The 11,287-nt window shown below is 43.0% G+C and overlaps 1 pseudogene; it reads left to right on the top strand.

Moving 5' to 3' along the window:
* The first annotated feature begins 1,526 nt into the window (after nucleotides 1-1,526).
* Nucleotides 1,527-11,287, top strand: part of LOC131919102 (ATP synthase membrane subunit K, mitochondrial-like) — a 50,205-nt pseudogene continuing 40,444 nt past the window's right edge.

Below are 11,287 nucleotides of genomic sequence, written 5' to 3'. Positions count from 1 at the left end.
CTAGAATATAGCATGTCCTCACCTGTACAGACCACGGATTTGAACAATCAAATTTCAAAGACTGTTCACAAGTCTCTTTTTTTGTATAGTAAAAATAAAATAATAACATTTTTATTACTATCATTATGAATTAATTATTATTATTTTGGTGTTTTTGAGATAAGGTCTCACTACATACCCCAGGCTGACCTCAAACTCACTATTTCTCTGCCTGAGCCTTAGCTGCTGTGTGTACATTCAATATTTGTCTTGAAAACTACTTTAAAACTATTTTTAAGAAGGACTTAAAGGGACAGATGGCATCCCCCGCCACCCCAGACTTTCCGGTCTGCAGGAGCTATAATCAACCAGGAGCCTGTCTGGTGCCAGGCAATCAGGTACCATCATACCAAGTGCTGCCCGAGGTCTCTAGGCCCGGGCACAGGAGAGGAAATGCAACAGCTCCCATGCCATCTCATGGCTGGGATGGACAGTATTCAACCAAGCACCACCTGTGACCCAGCCAAGAGCCTGGTGCTGGGCAGCTGGGCACCACTGTGATGAGAGAGTATGGGATGGGTAGGTGGAAGAGAGGGAGAGGCTGAATGGTGGGCTGGGGAAGGAGATGGATCCGGAGAGCGGTGAGGAACAGGCTGACATAAATGGCCAGCTGGCCACCCAAGTCCAGGGAGATGCCTGGGCCTGGGCTTTGACCAAGGGCCAGGTCTTGATCCAAGGCCCTGGAGATGCCAAGGGGATCTGTATTGATGTCTGTGGCTGCTGTCATCACTGGGGGCTGTACAGGGCCTGTGGTAGGGCCACATTGGTGTCTGAGGGCTGTGCTGCTCTGGAAGCCATACCAATCTGGGTGGCCAGCATGGCCACCAGGGGCCATGGTGACAACCTGGGTTACTGCTGAGGACCATATCTGGGTCTGTGGTCCTTCAGAGGCTAGGGTCTGGGGTGCTGTCCACAGCTTCAATTGCCACCAAGGGATCTGCAGATGCCAGGGGTCTGGCCAACCACCTGGGACCATGTTGATGCCCAGGAGCCATGCTGCTGCTGAGGCTGTGCTGATCTGAGGGGCCTGTGCTGCCACCAGGACCATGGTGGCATCTGGGCCACAGCTGCTACAGAGGGTCTGCAGTGATGTCCATGGTCAGTGTTAGCCTGGGGATCACAAGAGCCATGCTTGCTGAGCCAGCTCTTCCCTTCACTGGCCCTGGGATGGTTGGTCCTGATCCTCTCTGGGTATTGCAGGAGGAGAGCTGGTCCTACTCCTCAGGGAGAGCTCACCCCCTGCACTCAGAAAAAGATCACCCCATCCTTCACCATAGGCATGCACCTCACCTGGGAAGCACACTAGAACTGACCCTGTGGTTGGGGACACAGGTGAGCCATCGTTGAGGGCATGAGGGCAGGAGAGTTGACCTGCCCCACCCTTCCTCTGCCCTGTGGTGGCATAGGTGAGGGAAGGATGCCCTCCCCACCTCACGCATTATCACCTGCTGCAGGTAAGAGAGATGGCCCTGGGGTCACAAAGTAGGATGGCTAGCCCCGACTCTCATTGGCTGCAGTGGACCTCTGCTTCCCATTTGGGCAGCACACTAGAGCTGACCCTTTTGTCAGGGATGCAGGTGAGTTAGTCCTAAGGCAGAAGAGCAGGAGAGCTGACTCAGCCCCCCCCCCCATATGCCTCCTACAGCAATAGAATGAGAGAGCTGGCCCTGGTGAGAAGAACTGGCCCAGCTCCTTGCTGCAGGCTGTATTGGGTGAGCTAGCCAAGGCTGTGCTGGAGAGCTCATCTGGGTAGTGATGATGAGGGAAAGGTTGTGAGCTGATTAATCCAGCTACCACCCAGACCCAGAACCAGGACTCTCAGTTGGCCCATCCCAACATCCACCGAATCTACGAACTGTTGGAGCATGTGAAGGGGATGAACCTGCAGATCCAAAACAGCAGGATCTCCATGACACAGGACAACAGGATATCCAAGAGGAGCCCCAGGGAGAGCCCATTACCAGTGGTGTAGCAGAAACCAGAGGTCTCGAACCAGATCAATGACTCATAGCAAAGACACACTTACAAGTAAAGATGTATGGACTAAAGGGTAAGCTGTACGACTCCCTGGGCCACACTGCAGCTTCCATGACAAGACTCTTCTTCTTTGGTTGTTATTTTTTATTTTGTTTTGGTTCTTTATTTTGTTTGGTTTTTTGGTTTTTCTTTTAAATTTGGTTTTGTTTTGGGGAGTTGCAAGGGCAGAGGGCAGATTTGAGGGGTCAGGGAGATAAGTGGGATTGAAATGCATAATGTGAAAATCACAAAGAATCAATAAAAGTAAAAAAGAAAGGAAAGAAAAAAAGAAAAGGACTTACAGATTTTTTCATAGAGAGTAAAACTCTGTGGTACTAGCATCCTGGAAATCATATTGGCCTTACGCGCCTAACTTGTTAAGTGTTGTATTTATTTATATTATTTATATCACAGGATCAACTTTTTAAAAATATACTATCTGTTTTTAAAACTTCTATCTTGGAAAGAAATATACTTTGAATTCTTTAAACTCCCAGAAAGGACAACATGATACTGCTCCCAAATCTAAGATTGTACTGTCTGAATTCCATCCCAGAGGTTCTTAATCTGCCCAAGAATTACTTGTTTGTAGGGATGAGCAAAGAACACACCATTGATACTTAAGGACAGAAAGTCCATCTGGACAGGCTAAAATTCTTCCAGTTCTTACTCTAGTTCTCTTCTGATGGCTTGTGCACCTTCCCATGAAACATTATCCTTATCTCTTCTCCAATGAGTCTGTAACTGCTGTCTCTAAAACTGTGTCTTGAGCCACATCACTGTCATATGGTGAGTAACCCATCTTCAGATACCAGAGGAAAGAAGTCCAATAGAAAAAGCACAATTATCTATAGATAAGGAAAGTCTTAAAGTATTCTTCTTCATGAGAACGTTTCATCTTCTTAGAGGAAAAAACCTTGAAAACTGACGCAGAATAAGACAGGGTCCAAGGAAAGGCCAGGACCACAATAAGACCTAGCATGAAGTTTGCAGAAATTCCCAGCTTCAGAATAGAAGCCATATTTGGAAAAGGGGTGTATTGACTTCAAAAGCCTGTTCTTTATCATCAAGGTAAGATTTTCGGGGTAGAAAGAGACTCTTCATAATATGGTTTATCAAATTTCTTCAAGCAACTTGTTAAAAAATATTTACTCTATCACTAAGTTACATCTCCAGGCCCAGCCCTTGAACCAGGATGGGCATTGAGCCTAGGATCTTATAAATGGCAGGCAAGGGGAAAGGGCGGACAATGGGAAGGGAGGTTTAACTGGGGAGTTGGGTGAGGAGGTAGGGAAAGGGAGGGGGTGAAGGTATGGATGACTAACACTGAGGATGTTTGAAAAGGCCAGAAAAATATGATTTTATAAGCAATATATAGTTATGTATGCACATATGTATATATGTATGTATGTGTGTGTAAATATGTGTGCATGTATATATATACCAACCAAGCTATCTCATCGTGTGTGTGTGTGTGTGTGTGTGTGTGTGTGTGTGTGTGTGTGTGTGTGTGTGTGTATTAGTTTAATTGGAGTTACCATACACAGGGGATAATTCTCCAAGAAGCCATAGGTTACCAAATTAAAAGCCCAATGCCAGGTATAAAATACCAGCCTTTGAATTTGGTCAGAGGTATCTTGAGACTTCCCCAAACAGTAAAGGCCACTGTCATTTCTCTTGGTTGCCAACTAGAACATAAAAATGCTAACACCCTATTGCTGAGGACACTACCTACTTTGGTTATAGAAAACAGGGACATCACACTGGTGTTGTCCAGGAAGCTTCCTCTAAGCTGGTTAACTGTCACAGTACTGGAAGGTGATGTGCAGGTTTTTTGTGAGAGAGAAGTCATCCACAATCTTACCTAGCTGTAGACTCTGAATGCAATAATAACTGCTGTGACAAGATATGCTTATGGATGCAAAACTGTCATAGATGTTATGCGGTAATAATTTTCTGGACAGATTTAAGGCCAGAAGCACAGAAGGAAACACATGCCTAGTATTCTAAATCTGGCCAAAAACCCATAATTGAGAAGCTTATAGACCCCAAAGGCAAACCTACTGCTAATTATTTTGCTAAGTGGACATAATATTAAAGTGACATTTAAATCGCATCTTTATAACCATAGATCAGTGAAGTTCTCAGACCTTACCAGAGAAGTTTCTTTGTGTTCTGCATATTGTTTAAAACAGAAACAACTTGTCAAAGTACAGAGAATAAGTGTCTGTGAAGTACTCAGCCATAAGAGACAACTATATCACATCCCCCTTCCCTAAGGCTCAGAGATCAATATAAAGATGGTAGCAGCGAACAGTTGGGGAGGACAACAAAACAGTCTTTTGGACATGACAGAAACTACATTCATGGACTTACAGCAGCTATGACTGCCTGAGTATGACATAAAACCAGTCGATATCCCAGCATAGTGGGCAGAGGGGATCCTGAGCCCCACACCGAGCTAAGGTGCCATTGACAGTTGATGAGCCCTAGGGAAGGGAGGGTCAGTTTTCTTTAGGGGTGTGATCTCCAGTAGATTAACTATGTTCCAGTGGATGATCTATACCCATGAGTATATGGTCATTCACTAAGTTATTTTAAAGAGAGAAAAAGAGAGAGGAAGTTGGAAAGGGGTTGAGGATGTGGGAATGGGTCCAGAAGATAGGGGGAAGAGTGGCGTATGAATATGACAAAATGTATTTATACATATATGTGAAATTCTTAAAGAATCAGTACAAATATTATGTATATGCATAATACACACACATATGCATATTAAGGGACACAGAGATGGTTTTGTTGGTATTGTGCCTTCAACAATCTTGAACACCCTAGCACCCATATATTGAAAAACAATGGGGAAAAAAGCCTGGAGTGACAGCATGCTATGATGCCAGTACAGGGGAAGTGGAGACGAGAGGGTCCCTAGGACACATGTGACCAGACATTCCAGGTTCAGTGAGAGACCCTGTCTCAGAAGATGTAGCAGAGAAGCCATTTGGGCAGACACTGGACGCTGACCTCTGGTCTCCACAGAAATAGTTACACAGTGTGTGCACACACATAAAGGATGTTAAACTGGTGCTGGTTTAAGTTTTCTTAAGCACAATTGCTTTTGTTAATTCAGGATCAGTAAAGACTAAATACCACTGGGAATCTCAGAGGCATGGAAAGAAACATTTTCCTTGGAAGAGCCCAACGTATATGCAAGAAAGAATAAAACACAATTAGCAGTTACTTTTTCACTTAAACAAGGAAGAGAACTACGCAGAGCTTCGAGTTTGAGCGAGAAGATGGTGCTTTCGTCTCTTCAATGCACTCTCAACATGTAATACAAATACTTAATGTACCATTCTCTTCTATAATTCTTTAACATTTTTACTAGGTTACAAAGAATTAAATTACAAGATAACACTTTTTGAATAAAGTCTCCTTTGGTTGTTTCTTGTTCGCCCCATTGATACACTGCTTTTCACCGAGATAAAGAAAAATAGAAAAATGAAGAAATAGGAGAACTAACCTGGTGGAAATGACCCAAGAGTAAAGTGTTAACTCCACCTGTAAGGAAAACAGCTCCCACTTAAGGGGAGGAGCTACAGTTAGAGATGAGAACACTGGCCTTAGTTTCCTCCCTAATTAACTAACCTGAGCTGGAAGCCCGAGAAGCTGACTTCCAAGGTGCATGATCCAGTTTGGCTTGCCTCATCCTTTGCCAGATAGTCAAGAAAATGGTATCTCATTTCTCACGAACAAGGTTTTTCCTTCAGCATGAGTTTTATCTAAAAGTATATTTATTGTGTTTATTACATTGGGAAAAACAGGAGAAAATGTCTACAAAGGTCACATTGATGACTAATTTAAATACAAACTAACTTTCAATGGTCTTTTCAATTCTATGTTGCCCAATCAGAGACACAGATACTAAAACCCATTGACTATCTAGCCATCAAGGATAAAACATATCTGTGATTTTGTATGGTTCTTTTCTTACTTTCGGCATCATTGCAATCTATTTTTTTTAGCCTTATTGTTGAACCCAGCTCCTTCTGCAGGCTAAGCATGTGCTCCGTGACTGTGCTACCTTCCAGGATCTGTATATTCCGGATAAAGGTATGTTCTCTCTCATTTCCCGTCTACACAATCCTGCACACACATAAACCTTTCACAGCTCTGTATAGGACTCATAAACTCCTCACTTCAAAGGACAAGGAAAGCAAAAGAAAGAAGGAAAGAAACCTGCCTTAAGCAACAGATTAGTGAGGCCCGTGGGGACTTGCTTGAGAAGATGCTAGAAAGACCGACATATACAGCCAATTACTGGCAAGAGGGAACGTGACTCAATATTGCTGAATTCTTTCATTTTGCCAAAGGAATTGTGCATTCATGTGTTTTATGAATTAATCTCAATACACTTAAATACTGTCAACTAAATGGAGAAATAGCAGCATAACAGCTTCCCCACCCACACTCACGTCTGTGGGCTAGTTTGATCATACCCATATGAGGGTGTGGCTTCTGGTTTCACAAGGGTAAGACAGAATAACGTTTAGACTTCAAATTCTACTCTCTGCTTCTGTGCTAGGGAGGCATGTCAAGTCTGTGTGTAAAGATATGATTAACATCATGACAGAAATTGATTTAAACTGCAGCATCTAAGAAAGATTTAGAGAACACCCTGTCCCACCTACTTATTTTAGAAAAACAGATGCAGAAACTGAGATGGCCTCACTAATTTGTCTGAGGTTCTAGGTCAGAACTGGCTGGACAAACACAGCTCTGCATCCAGGGCTCACACTGATCACTGACACCAAATGCCCCTAGAATTTAATTCCAGGCCTAAGCAAGGAGAATACTTTCCAACAGGAGGATAAATACATGGTAGTCATTTTTGTCTAGACCTGCATAAAGTCTGTGTAGCCCAGGCAGTGCTTGAGAGTTACTGTTGGCCAGGGCAGGGGGTGGAGACTTGCGTTCCAGGGACCCATCAGGCTGGATCTGTGCACATATGTGTGATCTGGAATAGGCCCCAAGACTGGATATGGTGCAGATGTGCAAGGATCAGGAGGACTCACTAGAGGGAAGCTGAGCATAGGATGTGGCACCTAGGCAAAGCCTGGGTTTGGATGCTCTGAGGGTAACAGGAATGGAGGAGGAACACGGGGAAAGTGCAGGTACCCTACTTGGTCCATACCATGCATAATGGCTATTTGTTTTAAGGGTTTTGTTGTTGTTGCTGTTTGTCTTGTTTTGTTTTTATCAAGGGATCCAAGAGCCTTCAAAAGGAACTCCATGCACACACCAGCCTCTGATACCTGGAACTGGACGTCGTATATCACCTCACTATATCATATCATATCAAACAAGGCAACATAGACATTTATAAATGGTAGAGGTTTTCACTCATAAGTGAAGATCTCAGAGAGAATGGAATGGTGGTCATCAGAGACTGGGGAGGGTGTAGGGACAGAGGAGACAGGAAATTAAACAACCGTCAGAGCACAGTTATGGGAAGTGGCATTTAGACTGGATTTCTATTGCAGAGTAGTTAACTCCTGCTTAAAATAACATTTAGTGTCTTCCAAAATCACTATATGGTATGAAATCCTCGGCACACGAGGGGACATGTGAAGAGATGGAATGTAGATTATCTTGGCTTGCTGATTGAAGATTGAATTCACGGACCAAGTTTCCAACATGTTCCCCCAAAGCTGTACAAATAGAGAGTGGACGATGGCTCGGTGGGGACATGCTCTGCAAGCATGGGGACCTGAGTTCAGTCCCCAGAGCGCATGTAAAAAGTGCTCGACGGTTATAGACCAGCGAGAGAGGCGGGCCAAAAAACAAAGTAGATTGTTTCTAAAGAAGGACAAAGGAGGCTGACCTCTGGCCTTCACACACATGCACACACACATACTCTCACACACAAGTACACACACATGGGCACACACATGCACACACACAAAGATGTACAAAAATTATGTCTCAATAAAAATGTGTAGCTCCCATAGTAGAGAGAAAATCTGTAGTTTAAGGACAAATAGGCTGAATTCATAGAAACCACCCTATTGTCCACTAGAAACCACCTTAAAATAAAGGAAACAAAGATCATCTCTATCTAAATGAGAATATAATATTTCCTAGGCTTGGATTCTAATTGCTCCTTACAAATGGAAGAAATTAAGTTTATTGGCTCTCTCAAAGGGCCTTGCAGAGAAGCGAATGCCCTATCTGAACACAGGAGACATAAAAAGCCTTGGCACTGAAGATGGTCTACATGATACTCTGCAGAAAAAAATGTAGCTAACTCAAGCATGCTCTTGTTGTGGCTTGCAAAAGCCAATTTTCCCAGGAAAGTGTATATTTTTTATGGGGCTCTGACCTAGAATTCAACTCAAGTTGTTTTATCTCCCTGGTGAATGGTTGCTGGTCCCAGGTTTAAAAAGCTTGTCTACCTTTGTCTTCTTTTGTTGCTCTGCTGATTAATTCCTCTCTTTTTCGAAAAATTTAAATGTCAGATGAATGACAAGCATTGTCTAATTCTTATAAAGTTAGGGATTTGTTTCAAATAATTTTTATGAAGTATCAAGCAGAATATATAAACCAAGTGCATGACAGTATATGAATATGATAATAAAGTATGCCATCAATATTCTGGTTTTGATACAGCTGGGCTACATTTCCTGTCTATAAAATATTCCTGGTTGCATAAGATTTTCACAACTGCTTCTGCATTTTGTTGTATTAATCTCATAAAAAGAGAGCTGAGCAGGATGAGAGGGAAAACTATGGATCTTTTTGATGATTGCTTGATTCTGATTTCTGGAAAACTGGCAGAAAAAGGTCAGGTAGTGACTAGTTGAAAATAGACAGGGTTTGATTCAGAACCATGGGCAATGCCAAGCATAACATGCGATTTGATTGACAATTCCAGGGTCTACAGACTTCACACTGATGATGGTAGACTCAGAAAAAGTGGTTTTCTTTTTCTTTTGTTTGTTTTTAATAACTTCCTGGTAAAACAAACAGAATGTTCTATTCATATGAGAAAAATCCTATTCAGGTTCTTTGTGTTGGGATTTTTTTCCTAATGCAATTCTAAGCAAGTGTGCCAACTCAGGAAGCATCTAGTCATGGGCCTGGGGGTGCCAGTTCTGAGACACACCTGGCTGCCTCAGAAGTGGTATAACACTTTCTGTGAGAAAACAGCTAGTGTTCATCCAGCCCTTGCCATGTACTAGGAGCTACACAACAATGTCCATGTATGATTACATGTGTTACAAGCACATCAGCTTGATTCTGTAAAACATTTCCCTTTAACCCAATTCTTCAGTTGACTCCAATGCCAAATTCCAGTCTGAGAATGGAGCCTAGGTTTGCTTAGGGAAAATTAAAACCCCTGCATGGTTTCAGTTTTGTCCTTGCCTCCTGGCCACAAGACAGCTTCAAAAGAGAAGGCTGCTGGTCAGAAATGGTCACAATACTAAGGTCATTTGTCAGCCTAAGATGAACTCTGGGGAAAGCCTGGATTTGTTGAAACTCCAACAGAGTTTCCACACTATGTTCTTTCTCCCTTCTCTGTCCCTCATTCCTACATTCCTTGTGACTTTGACTCCAGGGGAATTTATGCAGCCACAGCTTACTGTTGACTTAATATTGACTAGCCACCAAACCCTCAGGCCTTTCCTATGTGGTCTCCATTAAGTCTTAGTCATTTCTTTCTTATGTAAACAATATTGATCTTTGGGCAAACGTATTGGTTTGTTTTTTTTTATTAAGAGCATCCACTTAAATATCCTTGTAAGTATTTGGGTTTTTGTTTGTTTGTTTGTTTTTGTTTTTTTGTTTTTCCAGACAGGGTTTCTCTGTGTAGTTTTGGTGCCTGTCCTGGATCTCACTCTGTAAATCAGGCTGGCCTTGAACTCACAGAGATCTACCTGGATCTCCTGAGTGCTGGGACTAAAGGCATGTGCCACCCCCACACGGCCAGTATTTATTTTTATATTCATATCCTTGTGTCGATCTCAGCCTTGGTGGAAGAAGCTTCTATTTGCAGTGGGGGACAGTTAATGTAGAGGCTCACAGGTCAAAGTGGTAAAGAGAAGTGATTGTTGAGTGCTCGGCCTTAAGTGGAACATCACCTCCTCCACTACTCAGTAAACATCATGGAAGAAGCACAGAAAAAATATAAGAGGGTCAGCGGGATGTCTCAGTGGGTAAAGAAAGGCCCTGGCTGCCAAGCCTAATGACCTGGGTTCCATGCTGAAAACCATGTAGAAGAAGGAAAGAACTAACTCCTAGAAGGTGTTTTCTTATCTCTATACTTACAATATGGTAATCACACATGCACATGTGTGTGTACATGAGCACACACACACACACACACACACACACACACACACACACAATCCATGGAAGTAGGAGGGGGAAAGAAGATACTGGGAAGATATAATCCAAGTACACTATATATCACCGGGTGGTGGTGGTGCACACCTTTAATCCCAGCACTTGGGAGGCAGAGCCAGGTAGATCTCCATGAGTTCGAGGCCAGCCTGGGCAACAGAGTGAGTTCCAGGAAAGACACAAAGCTACACAGAGAAACCCTGTCTCGAAACAAAACAAAACAAAACAAAACAAAACAAAAAAAAGTACACTATATATCAAGTATGAAATTGTAAAAGAACAAATCAATTTTAAAAATGTAGTAAAAATATCCATTTAATTGTCTTGATCTTTGATCTGTAGTAAATATGTATAGTCCTAAGAATGAGGGTTTGGGTATTTTCCTGATTCTGAACAGCAAGTATTTATGGAGAGAATATTGATAACCATCTGCATTGTTCAGTTGGATCATGATTGCTACCTAGGCTGTAACTTTCTTGGTCTGAGTCAAAGTTGGAAGCAGAGCCCCCTCTCCTATTTCAGAGCCCCAAGGAGCCGTGGAGTACATTCCCAGCTCACTTGCCTGGGGTGGAGACAGACCACTCATTGATCCTGCCAAAGACACACAGAGGGATAGAGCAAATTTAGTCCTTGCAAGATGGAGAGAATGTGGTTTACAGACCTGAGACGTGAGCCTGGCTTCTGCCCTGCTTTCAGGGGATGGCTATGGCTTCTAGTTCCTGCTTCCTATGATCCCTACTTGATTTCAGAGCTTTCATGCACATTTTCAAAGAATCCCTTTTGTGCTCAAGGCTAGTGCTGGTTTGGGGCTTGCAGATAAGTGCATGGAAAG

This window comes from Peromyscus eremicus, chromosome 9 (genome assembly GCF_949786415.1).
Source record: "Peromyscus eremicus chromosome 9, PerEre_H2_v1, whole genome shotgun sequence".
In the NCBI taxonomy this organism is placed as follows: Eukaryota; Metazoa; Chordata; class Mammalia; order Rodentia; family Cricetidae; genus Peromyscus; species Peromyscus eremicus.
Note: the sequence above shows the minus strand (reverse complement) of the source record. Positions and strands in the feature narration are given on the sequence as shown.